General features: G+C 48.2%; 1 pseudogene; it reads right to left on the bottom strand.

Moving 5' to 3' along the window:
* LOC147119326 (uncharacterized) overlaps window positions 1–26897 on the bottom strand; it is a 153154-nt pseudogene that overhangs the window by 69713 nt on the left and 56544 nt on the right.

Below are 26897 nucleotides of genomic sequence, written 5' to 3'. Positions count from 1 at the left end.
TCTCTGTAGCTTTCAAGGGTATGTGTGAAAATAGCCGCTTGTAGTCTCTTTGATTTATGACTGTTAGAGCTGACCCTGTGTCCAATTCCATTTCCACTTGGACTCCATCTATCTTGAGTGTAACACAGATAGTCTGGTGATCCTCCATTTCAGTTACATTATGTAGTTTCAGACAACCCAGCTCCTTGCTTCCGGAGTCTGTGTCACTTTTCTGTTCGTCTGAACCACTGTCCATCACCTGGTGTACCTTTTTGTACTTCTCCTGTGGAGATTTCTTACTGTTGGTTTTCTTCCCAGACCTGCAGACTCTTGCTATGTGTCCTGCTTTCCCACACTGTCTGCACACTTGGTCCTTGAACCAACAATCTTTCTGGTCATGTGTTGTTCTGCCGCAGCGATAGCACTTCCCTGTTCCATAGGTCATTTCCTTGGTGCCATATTCTTGCGGTCTCCGTTGTATCTCTGCAGCGCCCCTTGCGGCTGCTTCATGTGATACTGCCATACTGAAAGCTTTGTCCAGCGTAAGGTCCTTTTCTGATAGAAGCCGTTTCTGGGTTCCTTCACTTTGTAGCCCACACACAAACTTGTCCCTTAACGTGTCTGCTAGTCCCGCTCCAAACTGGCAGTATTTCGATAGCTTCCGCAGTTCCGTTAGGTACTCAGCATTGCTTTCGTCTTTGTGTTGGTTCCTTTTATGGAACTTAAATCGTTCTGCTATCAGCAGCGGTGTGGGGTTTAAGTGGTCCTGTAGGATTTCTACTATGCTTTCAAAATTCTTGTTTACCGGCTTCTCTGGGGTTATTAGATTTCGCAGTAACCCATACGTTTTTGCACCCATGGGCACATACACTACATCCGGGACAATGACATTTCTCACTCAATAAGGTGTAAATTGATCCTGTACCTCTCCCCATTAATCCTGGGCTCCACACGGGGCGAATCCTGCTCCTGTTTCCCTTCCTGTAACAGCACTGAGCTAAACCCAGCCCATAATGAGCAGGGCTCAGGGAGGTTGGTTGCTAGGCACTGCAGTGATGTCATAAAGCAGGGCCATTCAGCCCAGCTGGTCGTCTCCTTGTCCCTTTAAAGGTGGAGAGCCGGGACACCCTGTCTCCAAACACATCCCACCTGTTCATACTGAGAATCCCCGGGGAAGGCCCAAGGCCCAGAGTGTGGAACACAACCGAGGGGGAAAGAGGAGGAGAGAAGGGGAGGTAAATCAAGGAGTCGGGACTGAGGGACACCAAGCTTCAGTTTTAGAGCCTGTAGACTTCAGGAGAGGAAGACTGAGTTCAGTAGTTTTAGGATCCAGGGAGAGAACAAGGAGCAGATGGGGAGACTGGTGTGGATTCCAGCACAGTGAGGATGTAGGGGGAGGGAGATTGTATCGGGCCATGTATTAGGGGTGTAGGAGGGACAAGGGAGGAAAGGTCAGAGGAGCAATTACTGCAGCAGTGCCCATAAATAGTGAGAGAGAGAGAAGGTGGGGGTTCGAGTGGACCAGGGACAGTCTGTTAAACTCTCTGTTTGCTGTGACCAGTTTTCCTTCAGTTAAAAATGGCCTCCTGTAGCCCAGTGACACAAACAGCCCATTAAATTCCACCAATGGCCTTTGGTCTGGTGAGGTCTCCCTTTGTGAAACATCGGCTGTTGTTAAAGCTTTTCATTCTGACACACTCACACTGAGAAATGAGCTGCAGAACTGCCGACACCGTCAGCTTTAAGGAGACGTTTCCCTTTGGAGATCGGGTTGTCCATTGAGTTTGATTAAATTGATGTTAAAGTAACAAGGCTGCTTTGCCCCGTGACAATAACAGATTATCAGAATATTTCCCATAGGTTAAAATCCAATATTACAGGGGCTCACTGCCCTGGATGGCTGAAGTGGACCCTGTGATATAATAGAATTTTCTGTCCTGTCAAACTTGGACATCTTGTAGATCCATCTTTTAACAAGCTGTGGGCTCTCAGTTCTCAGATGGATTCCACTCAGTTTGTAACAAGTCCTCAATCAGCTCGTCTTATTGTCGAGACATCAAGGACCCGACACACTGCGTGTATGTGAAACAAAGCTCATTTATTTGACATTGATACAGAATAAACTCCAGCCCAGTTATAGGGGTTACTAACATCAGCTGAAACAAACCCCAACTGTCAGAATGAACATGGTTCAGTCCTCGATGTGATTAACAGCAGCAACAACAGCAGAATCCAACCCCTGCAGTCACTTGTGAACTCGCTGGTGTGTCAGCAGGTTGGATGATAGACTGAATCCCTTCCCACACACGGAGCAAGTGAACGGCCTCTCCCCAGTGTGAGTGTGTTGGTGTGTCTGCAGGTTGGATGATAGACTGAATCTCTTCCCACACACGGAGCAGGTGAACGGCCTCTCCCCAGTGTGAACTCGCTGGTGTCTCAGTAGGTTGGATGATAGACTGAATCTCTTCCCACACATGGAGCAGGTGAACGGCCTCTCCCCAGTGTGAGTGTGTTGGTGTGTCTGCAGGTTGGATGATAGACTGAATCTCTTCCCACACACGGAGCAGGTGAACTGCCTCTCCCCAGTGTGAACTCGCTGGTGTCTCAGTAGGTTGGATGATAGACTGACTCTCTTCCCGCACATGGAGCAGGTGAACGGCCTCTCCCCAGTGTGAGTGTGTTGGTGTGTCTGCAGGTTGGATGATAGACTGAATCCCTTCTCACACACGGAGCAGGTGAATGGCCTCTCCCCAGTGTGAACTCGCTGGTGTGTCCGCAGGTTGGATGATAGACTGAACCCCTTCCCACACACGGAGCAGGTGAACTGCCTCTCCCCAGTGTGAACTCGCTGGTGTGTCCGCAGGTTGGATAGGCTGAATCCCTTCCCACACACGGAGCAGGTGAACGGCCTCTCCCCAGTGTGAGTGTGTTGGTGTGTCTGCAGGTTGGATGATAGACTGAATCCCTCCCCACACACGGAGCAAGTGAGCAGTCTCTCCCCTGTGTGAACTCGCTGGTGTGTCCGCAGGTTGGATGATAGACTGAATGCCTTCCCACACACGGAGCAGGTGAACGGTCTCTCCCCAGTGTGAGTGTGTTGGTGTGTCCGCAGTTACTTTGCACTTTCAAGAAGTGAAACGGGCATTTCACTGCAGACAGGTCGCCATGGCAACACTGATAGGACATTCCACTGAATCGACTGGTTGGATACTGTAATCAGATCAGGAGAAACAACAGAGTTTGCCGTTATTAACCACAATAAAGCTTAAACCAGAGTGAGTAATACATTAGATTATAATGTGTGATGAAAGGTTCTGACGGAAGGTCAGTGACCTGAACCGTTAACTCTGTTTCTCTCTCCACAGACGCTGCCTGACCTGCTGAGGATTTCCAGCATTTTCTCTCTTTATTTCAGATTTCCAGCATCCGCAGTATTTTGCTTTTGTAATTGGATGTATCTTTCAGAGAGCCGCACAGGCACGATGGGCCGAATGGCCTCCTTCTGTGCTGTATCATTCTAGGATTCTGTGAAGTGTCGGTTAATGCAATTTAAGAAGCATCAAAGGGTTTGTGTCAGAATTTAACTGAATATCGAGCCAACATGTCCAGGTTATGTAAACTGGGCCTGTTCACACTGGAAAGAGAAGGTCGAGAGGTGATAGGATTGCTGTTTTTAGGATTCTAAAGGGACTGGATAATGTAGAGCACGACAAGTTATTTCACCCTGTCCAGAATAGTAGAACCAGAGGACACGGCCTGTGCTTGAAGGGGGTAAATTCAAATCCAATCTGTGGAAACAATATTTCTGTGAGTGAGTGGTCAATCTCTGGGACAGGCTCCCTACGGAGACGGTGGAGGCAGTTAGTGTTGATTCATTCAAATGTAAATTGGACCAATTTCATTCATAGAATAAGATTTTGGGACACAGTGTGTGAGTAATTTGAGACATGACGTGTGGTCATTGTAGAATGCTCGGGAGGAAGAGGTGACTTTGGTCCGATGGCTCCTAAAGCTCTCCACCAATGGGGTTCTCCTCACCTCATGTCTGGGTCTGTCGTAGACTCATTGATAGAGATTGATCACTGTGATTAGTCAACAACTCCATTATCATTGTGTCATGGGACTCCCAGGATGGTAGAAGGCCAATTAGATCAGAACTGAAATAATCCAGAGTAAGAAAGGAAAAATGGCCCAAAAATGGAGCAGTCAGTAACAAGACATCAATTAGTCTCCTCTTATCATTGAGAAATCACAGACTTGACACAAAGTGTGTTTGAAACAAAGCCGATTTATTTGACATTTATCCAGAATATTAATCTCCAGCCCAGTTATAGGGGTTATTAACATCAGCAGAAACAAACCCCAACTGTCAGAATCAACATGGTTCAGTCCTGGATGTGATTAACAGCAGCAATAACAGCAGAATCCGACCTCTGCAGTCACTTGTGAACTCGCTGGTGTCTCAGTAAGGAGGATGACTGAGTGAATCCCTTCCCACACACGGAGCAGGTGAACGACCTCTCCCCGGTGTGAACTCGCTGGTGTGTCAGCAGATTGGATGAATCAGTGAATCCCTTCCCACACATGGAGCAGGTGAATGGCCACTCCCCCATGTGAACAGGTTGGTGTGCCAGCAGGTTGTAGGAATCCGTGAATCCCGTCCCACACGTGGAGCAGGTGAACTGACTCTCTCCAGTGTGAACTTGCTGGTGTGTCAGCAGGTAGGATGAATCAGTAAATCTTTTCCCACATACGGAGCAGGTGAATGTCCTCTCCCCAGTGTGAGTCCGTTGGTGTTTCAGCAGACCACTTGTACGTTTAAAGCTCTTCTCACAGTCAGAACATTCAAAAGGTCTCTCATCAGTGTGAACATGTCGGTGTTCGGTGAGGTGGGATGACTGAGTGAATCCCTTCCCACACACAGAGCAGGTGAATGGTCTCTGCCCGGTGTGAACTCGCTGGTGTGTCAGAAGGTCGGCTAAATCAGTGAATCCCTTCCTGCACTCAGTGCACATGAACAGCCTCTCCCCATTGTGAACTCGCTGGTGTCTGAACAGGTGGGATTATCGGGTGAATCCCTTCCCACACATGGAGCAGGTGAACGGCCTCTCCCCAGTGGGGGTGTGTTGGTGTTTCAGCAGGTGCTGTTTGCTTTTAAAGCTCTTCACACAGTCAGAACATTGAAACGGCCTCTTATCAGAGTGAACAAGTTGGTGTGTCAGAAGGTGGGACGAACAAGTGAATCCCTTCCCACACACGGAGCAGGTGAAGGGCCTCTCCCCAGTGTGAGTGCGTAGGTGTGCCAATAAATCCTTTTTACTTTTAAAGCACTACTCACAGTCAGAACAATTAAAAGGTTTGTTATCAGAGTGAACAAGTTGATGTGTCAGAAGGTGGGATGACTGAGTGAATCTCTTCCCACACACTGAGCAGGTGAACGGCCTCTCCCCAGTGTGAACTTGTTGGTGTGTCAACAGATCCTTTGTGCTTTTAAAGCTCTTCTCACAGTCAGAACATTTAAAAGGTCTCTTATCAGTGTGAACTCGCTGGTGTGTCAGGAGGGTTGATAAAGCAGTAAATCCCTTCCCACATTCAATGCAGGTGAACGGTCGCTCTCCAGTATGAACTCGCTGGTGTGCATAGAGGCTGGATGACTGAGTGAATCCCTTCCCACACACAGTGCAGGTAAATGGCCTCTCCCCAGTGTGACTGCGTCGATGTGTTTCCAGCTCAGATGGGTAATTGAATCCCTTCCCACAGTCCCCACATTTCCAGGGTTTCTCCATGGTGCAGGTGTCCTTGTGTCTCTCCAGGTTGGATGATCAGTTGAAGCCTCATCCACACACACAACACATGTACGGTTTCTCCTCACTGTGAATGGGGTGATATTTTTCAGGCTGTGTAACTGATTAAAGCTCTTTCCACAGTCAGTGCACTGGCACACTCTCACTCGGGTGTGTGTGTCTCGGTGCTTTTCCAGTCACGCTGATGTTTGAAATATTTTCCCACAGACAGAACAGACAAACATTTCTCCTTCCACATTCAAAGGCTGATGATATTCGGGTCCTGATGAATGGAGTGACTCTGTCAGATCTTGATGTGATGTTTGGTTTGAGTTTACGGTGTGTAAATGCTGCCCTTCTCACAGCCTGTAAAAGGAGTTTACAAAAGCCATCACTGTGAGTCCAGGATAGAAATTGACAAGATTCTCTCCTCCTGGTTCCTGGCCAAGGGGGCCGCGCATGCGCCCTGCTGCCCCCCGAGCCTCTCAAGATGGCAGCCGTTAACCCAGGCCTGTCACCAGGAGAACGCACCGCAGCTGCTGCCCCGCTCGGGGCAAACGCCCGGCCCGGAGGCTCTTGTTTGGGGCCTGAGACCCATCTCGGGTGTTTATAAAGCCTCCCCGTCAGTTCTATTGCTCCCCTGCACTCCGCCACCTCCTCCCCGCTTCGGAATCTTCTCTCCGCCTTCCGTCGCCATCACCCGACTGACGGCACTGCACACGCGCGGGACCCACCCCACACCGAGCCCTCCCCGCGCCTGTGCACACCAGCCCCTGCAGCATTGATAGGGCCTATTCTGGTGCGCGGAGTGTTCTGGGTAACAATCATCGCCATTTTAGTCAAAGAATGTGGAGGAAAAGTGAATGGAATAACTGAGGTCAGAGATACCTTTGGAGGAGGGACTAGGAGGAGGATAAGCGGTGTGACACAGAGCTCGAGAATCTACTAAACGGGGTGGCTTGCTAAACAGAGTGGTAAGGGGAATTTGCTGAGAATGGGAATTGGATGCTGAGGGGGAAGGAGGTGCTCAGTAATTTAAACCATGGAGCAACAGTAAATAATAAATAATCTCACCGGAGGACACAGAAAAAAGTGATGTTACAATCAACACACAGCAGAGCAAATTAACATGAGTATATCAGTAAGAATATCGATATCCCTTTGTGTGTTTAGTCTCTTTAGTGGTTAGTGTTAAGCGTGACTTAGTAAGGATTTATTGGTGCAAGTAAGTGTAAGTCAAAGGAAAACGATGTAAGTGATTAAATTCTAACTACTTTTAAAGATGCTCATAACTGATAAATAGCGAAGTAATTAATCACAGTTCAAGAAGTAAACTACAGATAACAAAAAATAAATTCATTCATTCATTAATAAAGACCAGGCAGTGTGTGGGGGTTGTAGTATGTGGGAGTTTGTGAACAACGAGACTGTCCCAGACTGCCACATCTGCAGCAAACGTCTCTGCCTCATGACATTCCAGCTCAGAGTCAGTGAGCTGGAGTCCGAGCTAGAGACACTCCGACATATAAGGGAGGAGCAGGAATTACTGGATAATTTACTTGAGTACAGTCACACACCAGAAGAAAGCACAGGTGCAGGAAGGGGAGAATGTGACTGTCAGTCAGCCGGGTAGGAGAAGTAGTGAAGGAAGTCCAGCAGACACTGCTCCTGTCCAACAGGTACAAAGTGCTCCATACCAGTGAGGATAAGGAGAAAGATTGGGAAGGACAGCGAGAATGCTGCCCAAAGCACCATGGAACAGGAGGCTGTCCAAGGGGTGGAGGAGCAGAGTGGAAACATTGTAGTATAGGGGATTCTATAATTAGAAGGATAGATAGTTGTCTTTACAGTCAGGATTGAGAGTCCCGAAGGGTGTGTTGCCTTTCTGTTGTCAGGATAAGGGACATCTCAAAATGGCTGGAAATGAATCTGGACACCAAATCCAGGGAACTTACATTGTGACACCAAATCCAGGGACCCACATTAAAAGAATTCACGCACAGGCATCTCCCACCCTTTAAAATGAAGTTCGGGACCTGGAACGTCAGGAGCCTCATGGACAACCCCAACAGTGACAGACCGGAACACCGTACTGCTATCGTTGCCCGGGAACTCAGTCATTTCAACATTGACATCACCACCCTAAGTGAGACCCGGCGGGCAGGGGAAGGTCAGCTCAAGGAGCAAGGTGGTGGCTACACCTTCTTCTGGAAAGGCAAACCTGAAGAAGAACGCCGCCTTCCTGGGGTAGGCTTCGCCATAAAAAATGAACTAGTTGGGCATCTCAGAAACTCTCCTAGCGGTATAAACATGCGCCTCATGACTCTTCAGCTCACCCTAGCCCGGAAACAGTAAGCTACAGTCATCAGTGCGTATGCCCCAACATTGGAAGCCCCAGACGGGACCAAAGCGGAATTCTACTCCAGCCTTGAACAATCCCTGACCCGAGTCCCAAAGGGCGACAAGCTGATCCTCCTTGGCGACTTTAACGCCAGAGTTGGAAAGGACACAGACCTCTGGGGAGGTGTGATCGGCAGAGAGGGGGTAGGGAAAGCTAACTCCAATGGTACCCTCCTCCTGTCGAAATGCTTAGAACATGGCCTTGTCATAACCAACACCTTGTTCCATCAGAGAGACAAGTACAAGGCTTCATGGCAGCACCCTCGCTCCAAGCACTGGCATCTGCTGGAATATGTCATCGTCCGAGCGAGGGACCGCAAGGGCGTCCGCATCACCCGCGCCATGACAGGAGCTGACGACTGCTGGACAGACCACTGCCTAATCCGCTCTGTCATCTCCATCAATGTAGCCCCAAAACAGCGGCGGCACCAGAAACAATGCCGCAGGAAAATTAACGCTGGAGCACTCAAAGACCCCGCTAAGAAAGCCCTATTCAGCCTGTGCCTCACAAACAACCTGACGACGCCCAGTGATGCAGAGACACAGAGTGCCCACAGCGCCTGGTCTGCACTCAAGGCCTCCATAATCAGCACCTGTGAAGAGACGCTCAGTCACTCGACCAGGAAACACCAAGACTGGTTCGAAGAGAACAACCAGGAGATCCAGGAGCTAATAAGCCGCAAGCGCAAGGCATTCCTGATCTGGAAACAGCAACACAACTCGAGAGTAAGAAAGCAGCTCTACAGACGCCTGAAGGCTGAGGTCCAACAAAAAACTTGCGACCTAAAGAACAGATGGTGGCTGGAGAAAGCGCAGGAGATCCAGCAGCTAGCCGACAACCATGACATGCGTGGATTCTTTAGCGCAGTCAAGACCATCTACAGCCCAAGCACCGAAGGCCCTACCCCTCTGCAGGCCAAGAACGGAGAGGTACTCATCAAGGACAGAGAGGCAGTCAGTGCCCGCTGGAAGGAGCACTTTGAAGATCTCCTTAACCGCTTGATGGGCCTTCCAAAACCACAAAACTAGAAGTTATAGACTTAAACAAGTTGGCTTTTAATCACTAAGATCAGAGCTAACATCTCAACACGCCGACTGGTTCACAGGAATGTGTCATACAGATCCTGGGATCTTTATGTAACAGAAGTCAGGGGCGGAGCCAAGAGCCAAGACCTGGAACCTCCCAGGTTAGTCGGGAAAGAGGAAGTGAAACTATACACAGTGGGGGAGGGTAATATACATGAGTGCAAAACGAATACAGGATCAAGACAAACAGATTTCATTACATTCACCCCTTCTATAGATTTAGTCCATCGGGGTGATGTTTCTTAAAAGTTGGTATAAGTGAGTCTGTCAGGAGGTTTTGCAGTTCTCAGTGATCGGCGCAAAGCCAGTTGGGGTGCCTCTAGGGGAGTGGATTCTGGTTCCTCCGCTGTCCGGGCCTCCGCAGTGTCTTCCAGGTTATCTGCAGTGTCCTCCAGGTTAAAGTTGGGTATTGATACCTCTGGGCGTCCTGTCTCTTTGTAGTGTAGGTCTTCATCGGGTAGTCTCCCATCGTTCTCTCCGCTCCCCGAGGGAGCGAGGTCTTTTATGGAAACAGTGTCCTCTCGCCCGTCAGATTATTCGATATAGGCGTACTGAGGGTTTGCATGGAGGAGCTGTACCTTTTCCACAAGGGGGTCCATTTTATGGCCTCTCACGTGCTTCCGCAATAGTACTGTCCCCGGAGATGTCAGCCACGCGGGTAGAGATATGCCCGAGGTGGATTTCCGGGGGAAAACGAACATCTTTTCATGAGGGGTAGCGTTAGTGGCAGTACATAACAGAGACCTTATGGAGTGGAGCACATCTGGGAGGACTTCCAGCCAGCGGGAGGTCGGAAGGCCTTTTGACTTTAAGGCTAACGTGACAGCCTTCCAAACAGTAGCATTCTCCCTTTCCACTTGCCCATTACCCCGGGGGTTGTAGCTAGTGGTTCTGCTAGTGGCTATCCCCTTCGAGAGCAAGAACTGGCGCAGCTCGTCACTCATGAATGACGTCCCCCTATCGCTGTGTATGTAGTTCGGCATGCCAAACATGCAGAATAGACTACAGAGACACTTGATGACCGTGGCACTGGTCATGTCTGGGCAGGGAATGGCGAAGGGGAAGCAGGAATATTCATCAATGAAATTGAGGAAGTATACATTACGGTCGGCAGAGGGAAGGGGTCCCTTGAAGTCCAGACTTAGGTGCTCGAATGGCCGTGTGGCTTTGATAAGGTGTGCACGGTCAGGCCTGTAGAAACGAGGCTTGCATTCCGCACAGATGCGGCAGGCTCTGGTCATTGCCCTGACCTCCTCGATGGAGTGGGGCAGATTGCGGGACTTTATAAAATGGTATAGTCGGTGACCCCTGGGTGACAGAGGTCATTGTGGAGACCCTGTAATTTGTCTGTATGAATGCTGGCACACATTCCCCGCGCTAGGGCGTCTGGGGGTTCATTAAGGGCTCCCGGCCTGTACATAATATCATAGTCGAACGTGGATAGTTCGATCCTCCACCTGAGTATTTTGTCATTCTTGATTTTCCCCCTTTGTTTGTTATTAAACATGAAAGCCACCGACCGCTGGTCGGTGAGCAGGGTGAAACGTTTGCCGGCTAGGTAGTGTCTCCAGTGCCGCACTGCCTCCACTATAGCCTGTGCCTCCTTCTCGACAGAAGAGTGCCTGATTTCAGGTCCCTGAAGGGTTCGGGAGAAGAAGGCCACAGGTCTCCCAGCCTGAATGAGGGTCGCAGCTAAGGCAAAGTCTGACGCATCGCTTTCGACTTGAAAGGGAATGCATTCGTCCACTGCACACACTGCAGCCCTTTCAATGTCCTGTTTAATACTGGTGAAAGCCTCCCGAGCTTCAGCTGATAGTGGGAAGGACGTCGATTTAATGAGGGGTCGGGCCTTATCAGAGTAATTGGGCACCCATTGGGCATAATACGAAAAAAATCCCAAGCACCTTTTTAAAGCTTTGGGATTGTGTGGCAGGGACAGTTCCTTTAGGGGGTGTAATCGGTCAGGGTCCGGTCCAATTACCCCATCTTCCACCACACAGCCGAGGATACAGAGACGGGTTGTGTTGAAGACACATTTGCCTTCGTTGTAGGTTAGATTCAGCTTTAGGGCAGTTTTTAAAAATCTCGCAAGATTTAGATCGTGGTCTTGCTGGTTGTGCCCGCAGATAGTGACATTGTCCAGATAGGGGTAGGTAGCTTGTAGTTTATTCTCGTCAACCATGCGGTCCATCTCACGTTGGAAGACCGAGACCCCATTTGTTACCCCGAAGGGCACTCTAAGAAAATGGTAGAGGCGCCCGTTCGCCTCGAAGGCGGTGTATGGGCGGTCCTCCGTTCTAATGGGGAGCTGGTGATACGCGGATTTGAGGTCGATAGTCGAGAAGACTCGGTATTGCGCAATCTGGTTGACCATTTCTGATATGCGGGGTCAAGGGTAGGCGTCCAGCTGCGTATAAATATTAACAGTCTGGCTGTAGTCAATTACCATCCGTTTCTTTTCGCTATTTTTAACTATGACTACTTGGGCACGCCACGGGCTGGTACTGCATTCAATAATGCCTTCCCGCAGGAGTCTGTCCACTTCCGCCTTGATAAAGTGTCTGTCTTCCAGACTGTACCGTCTACTTTTGGTCGCTATGGGCCTACAGTTCGGAGCGAGATTAGCGAATAAAGAGGGCGGGCTGATTTTTAAGGTTGATAGGCCACAGAGTGTGAGTGGCGGCTGGGACCCGCCATATGCTAGCGTGACAATTTCGTGGTGGCACTGGAAGTCCAGGCCCAAGATTACATTAACACAGAGTTCTGGCATCACGAGGATTTTTAAATCCTTGTAGTCCGTGCCTTTTACAGTCTGTGTTACCACACAGTAGCCCAAAATGTCCGAAGTGTGGGGCTTAGCAGCCATAGCAATTCTGCTACGTGTAGGGGTTACCGTTAATGAGTGCCGCCGTACCAGGCTAGGGTGGATAAAACTCTCAGTACTCCCACAGTCAATTAAACATTTCGTTAAATTCCCGTTTACCTGTATGTCCATCATGGATTTTGTCAACGGGTGTGGCCTGGATTGATCCACCGTGATCGAAGCCACTGTTGGGCCCTGGGCGGCCGTTGAGTCAGGAAAAGATGGCGGATCCCAAGATGGCGGCCCGCATGGCACGCACGAGGCGGTGACGGAGTTGGAAATCGGATTCCCCCTGCAGACTTTGCTAAAATGCCCCTTTTTCTTACATTTGATGCATGTAGCGTCCTTCGCTGGGCATCGTTGTCTGGGGTGCTTGGCCTGGCCGCAGAAGTAGCATTTCGGGCCTCGAGACATTGCCGCTGTAGTAGGACTCCTGGGTGAACTTCTGTGTGGGGACTCCGGCGGCGTAAAGCTGGTCTGAGACCTGGATGGGGAAGATGGCTGATTCCAAGATGGCGGCCCCCTCGGCGCGCACGAGGCGGTGAGGGCCGCATGGCCAAAAGAATAAGAGTCAGAGTTTTTCTGGCCCACGTCCAGCGATCGCGCAGTGGCCACTGCCTTTTTTAAGTCCAGGACCTCCTTCCCCAGCAGTCTCTGCCGGATATAATTCGATTTGAGGCCCGTGATGAAGGAATCGCGGACCAATTCGTCAGAGTACGCGTTGGCCGTCACGGCCTTGCAGTTACAGTCCTGGACCAGGTCCTTTAGGCCCTGTAATAAATCGTCCATTGATTCCTCTGGTCACTGCCTGCGTGTAGCCAGCAGATGTCTGGCGTACACTTCGTTTACCGGCCTCTGGTATTGGGCCTGCAGGATAGTGATGGCCTCCGTGTAAGAGGTGGCGTCCCGGATGAACGAATAAATCCGATGACTTACGCGAGTAGTCAGTAGACTCAGTTTATCTACCTCGCTAGCGGATGAGGCCCCCGTGAAGAGTTCGAAGCATTTGAGCCAGTGTCCAATTTGATTTGATGCTTCAGCAGAATGTGGATCCAAGTCCAGACGCTTTGGTTTTAGAAGTGGATCCATCCTAGTATTCTTTAGTGATTAAAATTGATGGGCCTTCAATAACCACAAAACTAGAAGTTATAGACTTAAACAAGTTGGCTTTTAATCACTAAGATCAGAGCTAACATCTCAACACGCCAACTGGTTCACAGGAATGAGTCATACAGATCCTGGGATCTTTATGTAAGAGAAGTCAGGGGCGGAGCCAAGAGCCAAGACCTGGAACCTCCCAGGTTAGTCGGGAAAGAGGAAGTGAAACTACATACACAGTGGGGGAGGGTAATATACATGAGTGCAAAACGAATACAGGATCAAGACAAACAGATTTCATTACACCGCGCCTCTGTCTTCGACGCAAGTGTCCTCAACTCCATCCCGCAGCATGCTACACGCCACCATCTCAGCACAACCCCAGCCCGGCATGAGGTTGAAAAGGCTATCCGACAACTGAAGAACAACAAGGCCTCAGGAGCAGATGGAATCCCCGCCGAGGCACTAAAGCATGGCGGAGAAGCACAACTGGTGCAAATTCATGAACTAATTTCTCTTATCTGGAAGGAGGAGAGCATGCCAGGGGATCTCAGAGACGCCGTAATTGTGACCATCTTCAAGAAAGGTGACAAGTCCGATTGCGGTAACTACAGAGGAGTTTCCCTGCTGTCTGCCACAGGAAAGTCATTGCAAGAATCCTCCTCAATCGCCTGCTCCCAGTGGCCAAAGAGCTCCTCCCAGAGTCGCAATGCGGATTCCGCCCACTAAGGGGCACAATGGACATGATCTTCACCGCACGTCAATTACAAGAGAAATGCAGGAACAGCACCAACCACTGTACATGGCCTTCTTTGATCTCACAAAGGCCTTCAACACTGTCAACCATGAGGGATTATGGAGTGTCCTCCTCAAATTCGGCTGCCCTCAAAAGTTTGTCACCATCCTCCGCCTGCTTCATGACGACATGCAAGCGTGATCTTGACAAACAGTTCCACCACAGACCCAATTCACGTAAGAACCGGGGTCAAGCAAGGCTGTGTCATCACACCAACGCTCTTCTTGATCTTCCTTGCTGCAATGCTCCATCTCACCCTCAGTAAGCTCCCCGCTGGAGTGGAGCTAATTTACAGAACAAACGGGAAACTGTTCAACCTCCGTCGCCTCCAGTCCAGATCCAAGGTTGTCGTCGAATTACAGTATGCAGACGACGCTTGCGTCTGTGCACACGGAGGTCGAACTCCAAACCATTGTAAACACCTGCACCGAAGTATATGAGAACATGGGCCTTACACTAAACATCCGTAAGACAAAGGTCCTCTACCAACCTGCCCCCTCCACACAGTGCTGCCCCCCGATTATCAAAATCCACGACAAGGCCTTGGACAACGTGGACCACTTTCCATACCTCGGGAGCCTACTGTCAACAAGGGCAGACGTCGACAACGAAGTCCAACACCGCCTTAGTGTGCCAGTGCAGCCTTCGGTCGCCTGAGGAAGAGTGTTTGAAGACCAGGATCTCAAACCCAGCACTAAGCTCATGGTCTACAGAGCAGCAGTGATACTCGCCCTGCTGTATGCCTCAGAGACATGGACCATGTACAGCAGGCTCCTCAAAGCCACCAATGCTGCCTCCGCAAGATCCTGCAAATCCATTGGCAGGATAGGCACACCAACGTCAGTGTTGTTGCTCAGGCCAACATCCCCAGCATCGAAGCTTCGACCACGCTCGATCAGCTCCGATGGACGGGTCACATCGTCCACATGCCCGATACGAGACTCCCAAAACAAGCGCTCCACTCGGAGCTCCGGCACGGCAAGAGAGCCCCAGGTGGGCAGAGGAAACGCTTCAAGGACACCCTCAAAGCCTCCTTGAAAAAGTGTAAGATCCCCACCGACACCTGGGAATCCCTGGCCCAAGACCGCACAAAGTGGAGGAGAAGCATCCGGGAAAGTGCCGAACACCTCGAGTCTCTTCGCCTGGAGCAAGCGGAAGCCAAGCGCAGGCAGCGCAAGAAGCGCACGTCAACCCAAGCACCCCACCCACCCTCCCCTTCAACCACCGTCTGCCCCACCTGTGACAGAGACTGTAGGTCCCGCATTGGACTCATCAGTCACCTGAGAACTCATTTTTAATGTGGAAGCAAGTCATCCTCGGTTCCGAGGGACTGCCTAAGAAGGAGGAGGAGGAGCAGAGTGGGAACATTGTCGTATAGGGGATTCTATAATTAGAAGGATAGGTTGTAGTCTTTACAGTCAGGATCGAGGGTGTGTTGCCTTTCTGTTGTCAGGGTAAGGGACATCTCAAAATGGCTGGAAATGAATCTGGACACCAAATCCAGGGACCACTTACATTGTGACACCAAATCCAGGGCCCACTTTCACTGTGACAGCAAATCCAGGGACAACTTACACTGTGACACCAAATCCAGGGACCACTTACATTGTGACACCAAATCCAGGGGCCACTTTCACTGAGTCTATAAACAGAAATCAGAGAGCCTCAGTATGGGGAATGGTCATGGTGGTGAAACCAGCTCTAGTGAGGGCGAAAGGCGGGTAATGGAGGAAGATATGACGGTGAAATCAGATGGTGACAGGTTATTTTCAGAACCCCTTTTCAGGCAGGCTGATGATTGGATGTAACCAGCCCAACACCTGGATCCGCCTGTTCTTGTCCCCAAATCCCAAAGTCTAATGTCCCTGATGTCTTTTTCTGTGAGAACTGTCGAGATGTGAAAGAAGGGAAAAAACCAGGCTCCAGCCAGAAAGAATGTTCCTTGAATGAACAATTCATGAGGCTGTTCCGTGGCTCGTCTGTGGGAGGTTAAAAAACATGAAATGAAAAAAGATGCGTCCAGTGACACTGGTGTTGTTAATAGTGGTTTCGAACCCTAATCACTAATGCCTAAGTCTAACCTCCAATTGACTACCTCCAACCACTAACCCCAATCCTAACCAATAACCACTAGCCCCAACCACTGACCCCAATCCTAACCAATAACCACTAGCCCCAACCGCTAACCCCAATCCTAACCAATAACCACTAGCCCCAACCATTAACCCCAATCCTAACCAATAACCACTAGCCCCAACCATTAACCCCAATCCTAACCAATAACCACTAGCCCCAACCACTAACCCCAATTCTAACCAATAACCACTAGTCCCAACCACTGACCCCAATCCTAACCAATAACCACTAGTCCCAACCACTAACCCCAATCCGAACCAATAACCACTAGCCCCAACCATTAACCCCAATCCTAACCAATAACCACTAGCCCCAACCACTAACCCCAATCCTAACCAATAACCACTAGTCCCAACCACTAACCCCAATCCTAACCAATAACCACTAGCCCCAACCACTAACCCCAATCCTAACCAATAACCACGAGCCCCAACCACTAACCCCAATCCTAACCAATAACCACGAGCCCCAACCACTAACCCCAATCCTAACCAATAACCACTAACCCCAATCCTAACCAATAACCACTAGCCCCAACCACTAACCCCAATCCTAACCAATAACCACTAGCCCCAACCGCTAACCCCAATCCTAACCAATAACCACGAGCCCCAACCACTAACCCCAATCCTAACCAATAACCACGAGCCCACAACCACTAACCCCAATCCTGACCAATAACCACTAGCCCCAACCACTAACCCCAATCCTAACCAATAACCACTAGCCCCAACCACTAACCCCAATCCTAACCAATAACCATGAGCCACAACCACTAACCCCTAAACCTACACCCTAACCCCAGCCCCATATGATGTAAGCCCCCAAAGTGCGGACTAAGTGATATACAAAGTCGACGACACTGGCTTGTTGTAAGAAAGACAGACCCAATAATTGAAGCAAAAACGGTTTATTCAGGCCTGGGGAGCTGTGGCTCTTGCGTCCCAACAGAAGGCTCCGACTCCACCGAACCTCTTGAGGTTTACACAGTTATACACATATTCCGAGACCTCCTACGACAAGAGGTCCAATCGATTTAAAAATCTATACATTAATCACTAACTAGGTGTGTCCAACTTATACAAGGTAGCCTATAACATAAGTTTCACTTTTCACTGCAGGGGCCTGTGGACCCTCTGATTTCTTGGAAATGAGTCATCAGGACATGTGATTTCTGAGAAACGAGTCCCTCTCTTGACCACTACTAAGTTTTGTTTTTCCAGAAAAGGGTTATGTCAGTGTCTCTTTTTGTAAGTTTCACCTCTCTAAACTGGTATGGTCATTTCTGCAATTAAACATATGAATAATTAGTACATTTCATCTTTAAACATTTTGCTGCCGCAATTGCGTTCTACTAAACGTGCCCTGTTACGCTCATTTTTAAATCTTACTTCAGTCCTTCCTTTTGACCTTTTGGACAATTGTTCCAAAACAGGTCAACATGTATTTCCACTGCGTGGTGTCTGCCAAAGCGTGCACTCCCTGGCCTTCTACCAGTCTAGGTTATACATGTATATATCCTATCAATTTGGAGGCCGACTTCCCCCCCTGGGGTATGGTGGTCTTTCCTTTACGGTGGGCTTTCCTTTAGGGTGGGCTTTCCTTTATGCACTCCTTCCGTTGTAACCATTCCCGGGGCCCCTTAGACCCTGCACTAATGGTTGAGGCTTTCTGCTCAAGCCTGTCCCTCATTCCCACGTGGGGTGTGTGACGTGCCAATTCGAGACTGTCATCACACACCAATCCTCATTCACCACCCTCCTTCTGCCACCCTCCTTCTGCCACCTCCATCTTACGGTTGGCCGGCCCGGTCTTTAATTACCATGCCCAATTAATCCCATATAATTTCAGGGCTTCCCATCGCGTCTTACACCATTTGCCTTGGAGAGGCGGGGGAGTTGTACATTCTTAACTTCGCTACCTGCCCCTCCTCAGGCTCGACTTCTTTCACTGCACCAATATCGGCCTTACTCATTCTGGTACAGAGGCACTGGAGAAATAAAATACACAATATATCGTAATAACAATCATGAGGAATATCATTATGCCTTGTATCACTGAGGCGCCCAAAGTCCCCGACCATCCTGATCCCCAATTATCAAAATATGAGGAAGTGGGTGAGTTTCCTCTAATGTTGTACTAATGTCTTTTTGTTGTTTCTTTAAGCCTTCTTCTATTTTATGATAATACTTTAAAATTTCCTTCGTTTCCTGCCATAACTTCTGCCAAGCTTCCTCTAACTTAGGAATTGCCTTGGGCTCTGGTATGACATAAGTTTCAACCCTTTTTAGTAAGTCCCATATTATCAAATGACCAGGTTTTCCTATCTGTATAGGTATCTTTAGACCAAACAAAGGTTTGGTTGGGGAATGGGACAAGCCATATCTTGATATTCATATTTCTGTTCAATTGTGGTGACACAACATGTCCCGTTGTTCATTGGTGCTACCCATGTCCGGTGTATCCCCCTTGGGTGTACCTCGAGGGTGCAATTGGTAATTTTCGTAAATCCGCACTCGGAAGTGTCTCCCTCGGTGGGGGGGTGTGTGCACACCCATGTCCTTCCCTTGTGGTGGCACCCGTCCACTACCACCCCCCTTTAGGTTTCATTCTTCTGTTTATTATCTTCATCCCTTTCCCAAAGCACCTTGGTGGGGACATCATGATATTTAACCCACTTTCTCTTTGTACCTCTCCTATATTAATCACATCGTATCGGGGTTGTCCCCCTTCTGGGGATTGTGGGATGGCCAGTACAAAGCCAATCATCTTAGTCCATGGGGTCAGACAATCACCTGCCCGGTATACTTGTCCCATTTTACATTCCTTACATAGGCTTTTATTTGTGTCAATCCAAGGTTCCAGATCCTTATTAGTAATCCAATCAGGGATCTGTCCATTATTTATTTGCCTCATGTTATGCTGAGCATTCGACAATAGCCATGAGCCCTACGTGGCACATATTAGTTCCTTATTGTTTTGGCGAGAAGCATTATTAAGTCTATCAATAATTGTATTGATTGTTTCTGCATGGGGGGCTACTATCTCTTCCACCCCCGACAATTGCATTATTGTTTGGTTTCCCTGCCAGTGTCAATTGCTGGCTATTTCCAGTAGCTTGTTTTAGTAACTTCTCTATTTTTGCTTGTAATTCTTCTACTCCTTCGTTTACTCCTTCTATGTCCAAGCTATTAACTGTTGCTAACCCGGCCGCATACCCTGCTCCAGTCGTTTCCAATACTCCCCGTTTCTTACATCTTTGTAAGATAGATTTTTTTTTTTGTGGATCCTCTAATTGTTTTACCCACAGGGAGTTCCAGGTTTGTTTTGTATCTCAAAAGTACTCATATTAATGGCAAGCTTAGTAACTCTATGTGCTACACTAAAATACACCTCATCCTGTGTTGTCCTTATTACTAATCCCCCTCGATAATGGCAATACTTATGTTCATCCCTAGGATCAAGGCGAGGACGTTCCATCTCATTCCAGACGTCCAATGTTCCTGTAATTACAAAAAGGGGGCTGGTCGTCACCAGCCAGTTAGAATTATTCTGCTCTTATCCATTTTATCAGTTCAAAATGCTGTACATCTGGTTCATTTCTTGTTCTGTGGCTCTGTCCCCAGGCATACCTAAAGATGCAAACTATGGCATATAATATTATCATCATACACAGCCCTATCATTGATATATGTAGTAACTCCCCCTTCCCATTCTTTATATCTTCTAGTATACTCCTCACTCTGTCAAAAAGGGCACCATCTCTGGTTTACTCATTGTCTTTCTTATATATTTTTAACTGAGTCCAGTGTTTCCACCTTCCTTTACCCGTTCCAGACCCATCTACATGAGCACATGTGTCACTATTCATTAATACTTCATAAGTACCTGACCATCTGGGTGCTAGCCCTGGTTTGGCTGGTATTATTTCTGCTATCACTTTGCTATCTATTGCTAAGACCTCCTTCTGGTCGTCCCGTGTATCCTGTTCTCCATCCCGTATAATCTGTTGGTCTTTGGCCTCATGTCTCTAACTATCTGTCCAGATTTATCTTTGGGTAACAGGACAGCTTCCCAAGCAGTCTCCCGGCCGTTTGAGACGGTGCTGCCATTAGTTTATAAGATAACTTCCATTTATCAAATCCTAATTCTCCTTCTATCACTGTGGGGTAATAGTAACTCAACATTAAGAAACTTAAATTTAATAATGTCCAATATCTTTAAATTCTATTCAGTAATACTGAAGGTGTTGCTTGGTGAACTCAAACAGCTGTCAGTGGAAAGGGTTAACTCCTTCGCAGGCTTTTGAAGGTGGAGCTAAACATTATTGCGTCACTTCACGCAACCCAAAAACATCCCTGACTGAGAGACAGTTGTGGTTTCACACTTTGATTCAACATGAACATTTGGGCTTCATTGGTCAGATTCCCTCTCTCAGTTGCTCGTTTAGCTGCCCATCCTCTTGTGTGCTTTAATTTATTATTATGCACTCTTTGGGTAGGAGAGAGGTTCCTACTAATTCCTTGGTTATATTCTTGTCTCTTACGGGTCCTCCTCCTGGTGTCATATATCCCTGCCTACTCCCGCTATCATGTAATCAGACACCACCCCAAAGGCATTCCGACTATCTATATAGGTTTACACATTTTCCTTTGGCTACCCCCCTTTGATCAAATCCTGTATAGGCTGGGCCATTTCTACTTTGTTTCCCGGGTCTGTCTGTTTGTTTAACTTATAATCTGGGGGCCAGTACACTTCATTCGCTTTAGGGTCGACTAAAGCTCCTACTTCTCGCAGTATATCTATCCCTAGGATTGTTCCTTCAGTATTGTCGCATACCCACAACTGTGTAGGTATTATTATACATCCAATTTCTAGTAAGACTGTTTTGCTCTTATAAGTCCTGATTCTTCGTCCACCAATTCCTGCTATACTAACTGAAAGTTTCGTTCGGGGCAAGGGTAAGTCTGTCAATGAGATTGTGGCTCCTGTGTCTATTAACATTTTTCACGGTCGGCCCCCTACCAATGCGTCAACAAACATCCTCGGATCCCCCTCCCCTCTCTGGCGCGGTCCCTTCCTGCTGCCATCCCAAGAAGCTTGCGAGCAATCAAAGCACGCAGCCAGTCCTAATGCCCCTCCCATCTGTTTTGGGGCATTTGTCTCTTCCCTTGTGTCACTATGTATCCTAGGTAGACTACTTCATCCTTCCCTGCCTATCCCTTTCTAAGGTTTAACTCTAGTCCCGCCTTCTATTAAGGCTTCCAGTACCATAGTCAATTAAATATTGTAGAGGGACCTGCCACTATCGGATATTCTTGCGGAGTGGAGTTATCTTATTCAATTTGGACAACACCAATTTACATCAACCAGAATTTCACTGTGGCCACAATGAAAGTCTGGTTTTAATAGGTTAATTTACCTCATAACTCCAAGGTTAGATCTTAGACTGAAACTTAATCTTTCATTAAACACACTTTTTGTTGCTCTTCTCAGTTTTTACACTTCAGCTTAACTTAAATTGTAATAGGTTTTTTCATTCTGAGGGCACAATCTTATTTGCAGATTCTTAAACTTCCAAAATCCCAGACAAGACAAAAGGGTTAAATGCTTTTTCTTTAACACAGAGAAGTGGGTGGAGCTACAACACACAGCAGACATTTCTTTTTCCTAACGGACAGATTTTCAGACAAAGGAATATTGTATCCTCTTAAACATTCCTAATCAGGAAAACATCCACACTCACACATTTTTATACAAACTGTAATTCCAGCATATGTCTAAGGTTCCTTTCATTCAGCAAATCTCTTGTTTTACTTGTCTTGGTACAGATGCTAATAACTTCCATGTTGGTAAAGCTTTAAGTTTATCTTTTCCTTCCTTTTTAAATCTGTGACTCAACAGCTATCCCTAGTTTCCAAATCCCTGTTTGTTTCTTTTTTTTTCCTTGCTGGGGTTTCAAATTAGTTCACCTGCAAATTAGATCTTTTTCCTTCTTTATCTCTCCCTTCTGTTTCAATTCCATACATTATCTGTTGCCTCTTTATCTTTAGCTCCTCCCCACCAAGCCTTTGGCTCTCTGCGCTGTTTTTTTTTTCCAGGAGTCGGGTTATAGAATCCAGGTCCCTTGAGGATTCTTCTTCCACCCTCTTAGTCATAACTAACTGCTATGTTTAATGCTTAATTCACGGTATTGGTGAATTAGGTTTATACACTACGTTGCTCACCCCTATAGCGTTACTCTGATTAATTGCTCACTTCCTGTCAATCACTCTGTTTCGTTAAACACACCAACCCTTTAGTCCCGAGGTTTTGAGTTTTAACCTCTTTGTGACTGTAGGGGTTTTATTTCATTCACTCACCACGGTGCACCCATTCATTCAATTGTTGAGATTTTGCCGTCTCACGGCTTTTAGGGAACTACCTGCCCCATACGGAGGTTTCACCGCCTCACGGTTTTTAGGGAACTACCTGCCCCTAACTGAGGTTTCACCGCCTCACGGTTTTTAGGGAACTACCTGCCCCTAACTGAGGTTTCGCCACCTCACGGTTTTTAGGGAACTACCTGCCCCTAATGGAGGTTTCGCCGCCTCACGGCTTTTAGGGAACTACCTGCCCCTAACTGCAGTTTACCTTTTAACCGCCTTCAATTAAAAGTGTCTTTCTTTTAATAGTTCTTTTATACGTCGATTCTGACTCAACGTCTCGCCAGCGATTAACCCCTAATTTTACAGGTGGTAATTAAAACATACTCACCCGTCTTAGGTTAACGCTGTCCGAGAGTCTTGTTCAGATCGCGTATCCCATCCTCGTCGCCAATTGATGTAAGCCCCCAAAGTGCGGACTAAGTGATATACAAAGTCGACGACACTGGCTTGTTGTAAGAAAGACAGACCCAATAATTGAAGTAAAAACGGTTTATTCAGGCCTGGGGAGCTGTGGCTCTTGCGTCCCAACACAAGGCTCCGACTCCACCGAATCTCTTGAGGTTTACACAGTTATACACATATTCCGAGACCTCCTACGACAAGAGGTCCAATCGATTTAAAAGTCTATACATTAATCACTAACTAGGTGTGTCCAACTTATACAAGGTAGCCTATAACATAAGTTTCACTTTTCACTGCAGGGGCCTGTGGACCCTCTGATTTCTTGGAAATGAGTCATCAGGACATGTGATTTCTGAGAAACGCGTCATTCTCTCTTTTGACCACTACTAAGTTTTGTTTTTCCAGAAAAGGGTTATGTCAGTGTCTCTTTTTGTAAGTTTCACCTCTCTAAACTGGTATGGTCATTTCTGCAATTAAACATATGAATAATTAGTACATTTCATCTTTAAACATTTTGCTGCCGCAATTGCGTTCTACTAAACGTGCCCTGTTACGCTCATTTTTAAATCTTACTTCACCTAACAAAGGATCATTGACGGGGATCAATGGAGCAGAAAGACCTGATAATGCAAGTATTTGAAACAATTATCTCGATGAAAGAAATAGTGCAAGGTATGTTAGTAACAAGAGATTAAATCAATGAGACCATCAAGCTCAGAAATTACTATTACAAAGATCAGAACCTTTCAAAGGTTATCACGTGCAGTACGTGTGGAGGAGTTTTACTAACTCGAATCCACAAAGGGTTAAATTATACAGGTAACAGATTTCAAAACTTATGCAAGTAGTTCTATAAAGCTATGGTTCAAAGGAATTGCAGCTGAGTGTACTCTTTTGTGCTAACAAATAAACTGTAACTTAACTTAAAACATTAAAGGAAACTTAATCATTAAATTAACATTTCATTACCTGAGGTGATAAGCACTCCAGTCCCTGTGGTGTGCAGATGAGTTTACTCTTTTGTCGGGACCATAAACAAATAAACTGTAACTTAAAAAACCATTAAATGAAACTTAACAACTTAAATTAAAATTTAGTTGGCCACCCTATGCCTGAGACAAAGAGCCTTGTGTCCAATAAGGGGAATAAAGGCCCACAGCCTCCCCTGGCCCCGGGCCCTGAACAAGGGACTGGAGAAACTCGCTGCCCTGCGGATCAGACAATCAGCCGGCGCTAGTCCCACCCCTCAGGCTCCCCGATTGGTTGGAGGACCCGCCGCCGGCTCACTCCTCCAGCCCCGCCCCGCTCACTCCCTATTGGTCAGAAGCTCCCGTCAATCAGGCCGCGGGCCCGGATCACGTGTCCCCGAAGAGATCATGTGCACCGTCCAACTGACACCGCTTGGTCCGGGGCCTCGCGGACTCTCAGGCTTTTCTATTTCTCTTTATTCTCTCCCGATCCACCCCTCCCCCACCACCCCGCGCGATTCTCCACCCAATCGGAGCGGAGAAAACTCACTTTGCGTCACCGATCGCGACACTGTAACCGACACCAAGGCCTTTCCCGGAATGCCCCGCGCCGACTCCATCCGACAGGATCCGAGTGCGCAGGCGTAGCTCCGAGTAGAGGAGGGGGTTTGGTCTCCGCTGGGCATGCGTGGTTATTACCCTTGGTGACCGGGAGGGGTCGCTGTACCGGACTCGGCCCAAACCGTCATCCCGAGTGCCCATGCACGAATTCTCGCTGTCCCCAGTAGGAGCAGGAGTGGCCATTCGGCCCCTCGAGCCTGCTTCACCATTCAATGAGATCATGGCTGATCATCGACCTCAACTCCATTCACCGGCCCTATCCCCACATCCCTTGATGCCTTTACTGGTCAGAAATCTATCGACTTCTGTTGTGAATATACCCAATGACTGAGCCTCCACAGCCCTCTGGGGTAGAGAATTCCAAAGATTCGCCGCCCTCTGTGTGAAGAAATTTCTTCTCATCTCAGTCCTGAATGGCCGACCCTTTATCCTGAGGCTGTGGCCCCTGGTTCTAGACTCCCCAGCCAAGGGAAACATTCTCCCAGCATCCACCCGATCAAGCCCTGTAATAATTTTGTATGCTTCAATGAGATCCCCTCTCATTCTTCTGAATTCAAGCGAATACAGGCCTAGTTTACTCAATCTCTTCTCATACGACATAGAAACATAGAAGATAGGAGCAGGAGTCGGCCATTCAGCCCCTCGAGCCTGCTCCGCCATTCAATGAGATCATGGCTGATCATCCAAACTCAGTACCCTGTCCCTGCCTTCTCCCCATATCCCTTGATTCCTTTAGCCTTAAGAAATATATCCAACTCCTTCTTGAATATATTTAATGAATTGGCCTCAACTGCCTTCTGTGGTAGAGAAGTCCACAGGTTCACCACTCTCTGGATGAAGAAATTCTTCCTCATCTCTGTCCTAAATGGCTTACCCCTTATCCTTAGACTGTGACCCCTGGTTCTGGACTCCCCCACCATCAGGAACATCCTTCCTGCATCTAGTCTGTCTAGTCCTGCTAGAATTTTCTAAGTTTCAATGAGATCCCCTCTCATTCTTTTAAACTCCAGCGAGTATAAGCCCAATCGACCCAATCTCTCCTCATACGTCATTCCTGCCATCCCAGGTATCAGCCTGGTGAATCTTCGCTGCACTCCCTCCATGGCAAGAACATCCTTCCTCAGATAAGGCGACCAAAACTGCACACAATACTCAAGGTGTGGACTCACCAAGCCCCTGTACAACTGCAGCAAGACATCCTTGTTCCTGTACGCAAACCGTCTCGCTATGAAGGCCAACATACCATTTGCCTTCTTAACCGCCTGCTGCACCTGCGGAGGCAGGCCGGCGGACCTGCGAGGGAACGAGGCTAAGCGGCGGCGAGTTCAAAAACAGCTCCGAGACCAGGTAAGGCCTCAGAGCAGCGGAGGTAGGCGGGCGGACCTGCGAGGGAACAAGGCTGAGTGGCGGCGAGTTCAAAAACAGCTGGGAGACCAGGTAAGGCCTCAGAGCAGCGGAGGCAGGTAGGCGGACCTGCGAGGGAACGAGGCTGAGCGGCGGCGAGTTCAAAAACAGCTCCGAGACCAGGTAAGGTTTACCAATCTCCAATCTCCGAAGTCCGAGGGAAGGAGAGAGGTAAAAAGTAATCCAAGTGTGACGTCACCAGAAAGCGGGTAAGTGATTGGTTGGTAAGTATTTACTGTTTCTCATTCTTTACAAAACTTAAAATCTGTGGTTTATAGTTTCTAGGGTCTCTGTGGTGTAGCGGGGACTGCTGGCAGGCAAGCGCCCTTGAGTATATCATTAAATTGGTGGTATTGATTTAATTTAAATTCGTTAAAGGGTAAGTCATGTCAGGACAGCCCAGCCCCGTGTTATGCTCCTCTTGCTCTGTGCGGGAATTCTGGGACACTGCCGGTGTCCCTATCGACCATGTGTGCCAGAAATGCATCCAGCTGCAGCTACTAGCAGACCGCATTGCGGCGCTGGAGCTGTGGATGGATGGGCTTTGGAGCATTCACGATGCTGAGAGGGTCGTGGAGAACACGTTTAGTGAGTTGGTCACACCGCAGGTAAAGGCTGCACAGGCAGAAGGGAAATGGGTGACCATCAGGCAGAGCAGTAGATGCAGGCAGGTAGTGCAGGGGACCCCTGTGGCCATCCCCCTCTCAAACAGGTATACCGATTTGGATACTGTTGAGGGGGATGACTTACCAGAGAAAGGCAGCAGCAGCTAACTTCCTGGCACCAGGGGTGCTTCTGCTGCTCAGGAAGGGAGGAAAAAGAGTGGGAGAGCAATAGTGGTAGGGGATTCCATTGTAAGGGGAACAGATAGGCATTTCTGTGGCCATAGGCGTGACTCCAGGATGGTTTGTTGCCTCCCTGGTGCCAGGGTCA

This window comes from Somniosus microcephalus, chromosome 4 (assembly GCF_052327205.1).
Source record: "Somniosus microcephalus isolate GS21.2 chromosome 4, FLI_Smic_1.0, whole genome shotgun sequence".
Taxonomy (NCBI): domain Eukaryota; kingdom Metazoa; phylum Chordata; class Chondrichthyes; order Squaliformes; family Somniosidae; genus Somniosus; species Somniosus microcephalus.
This window is presented reverse-complemented; position numbering and strand designations above follow the sequence as displayed.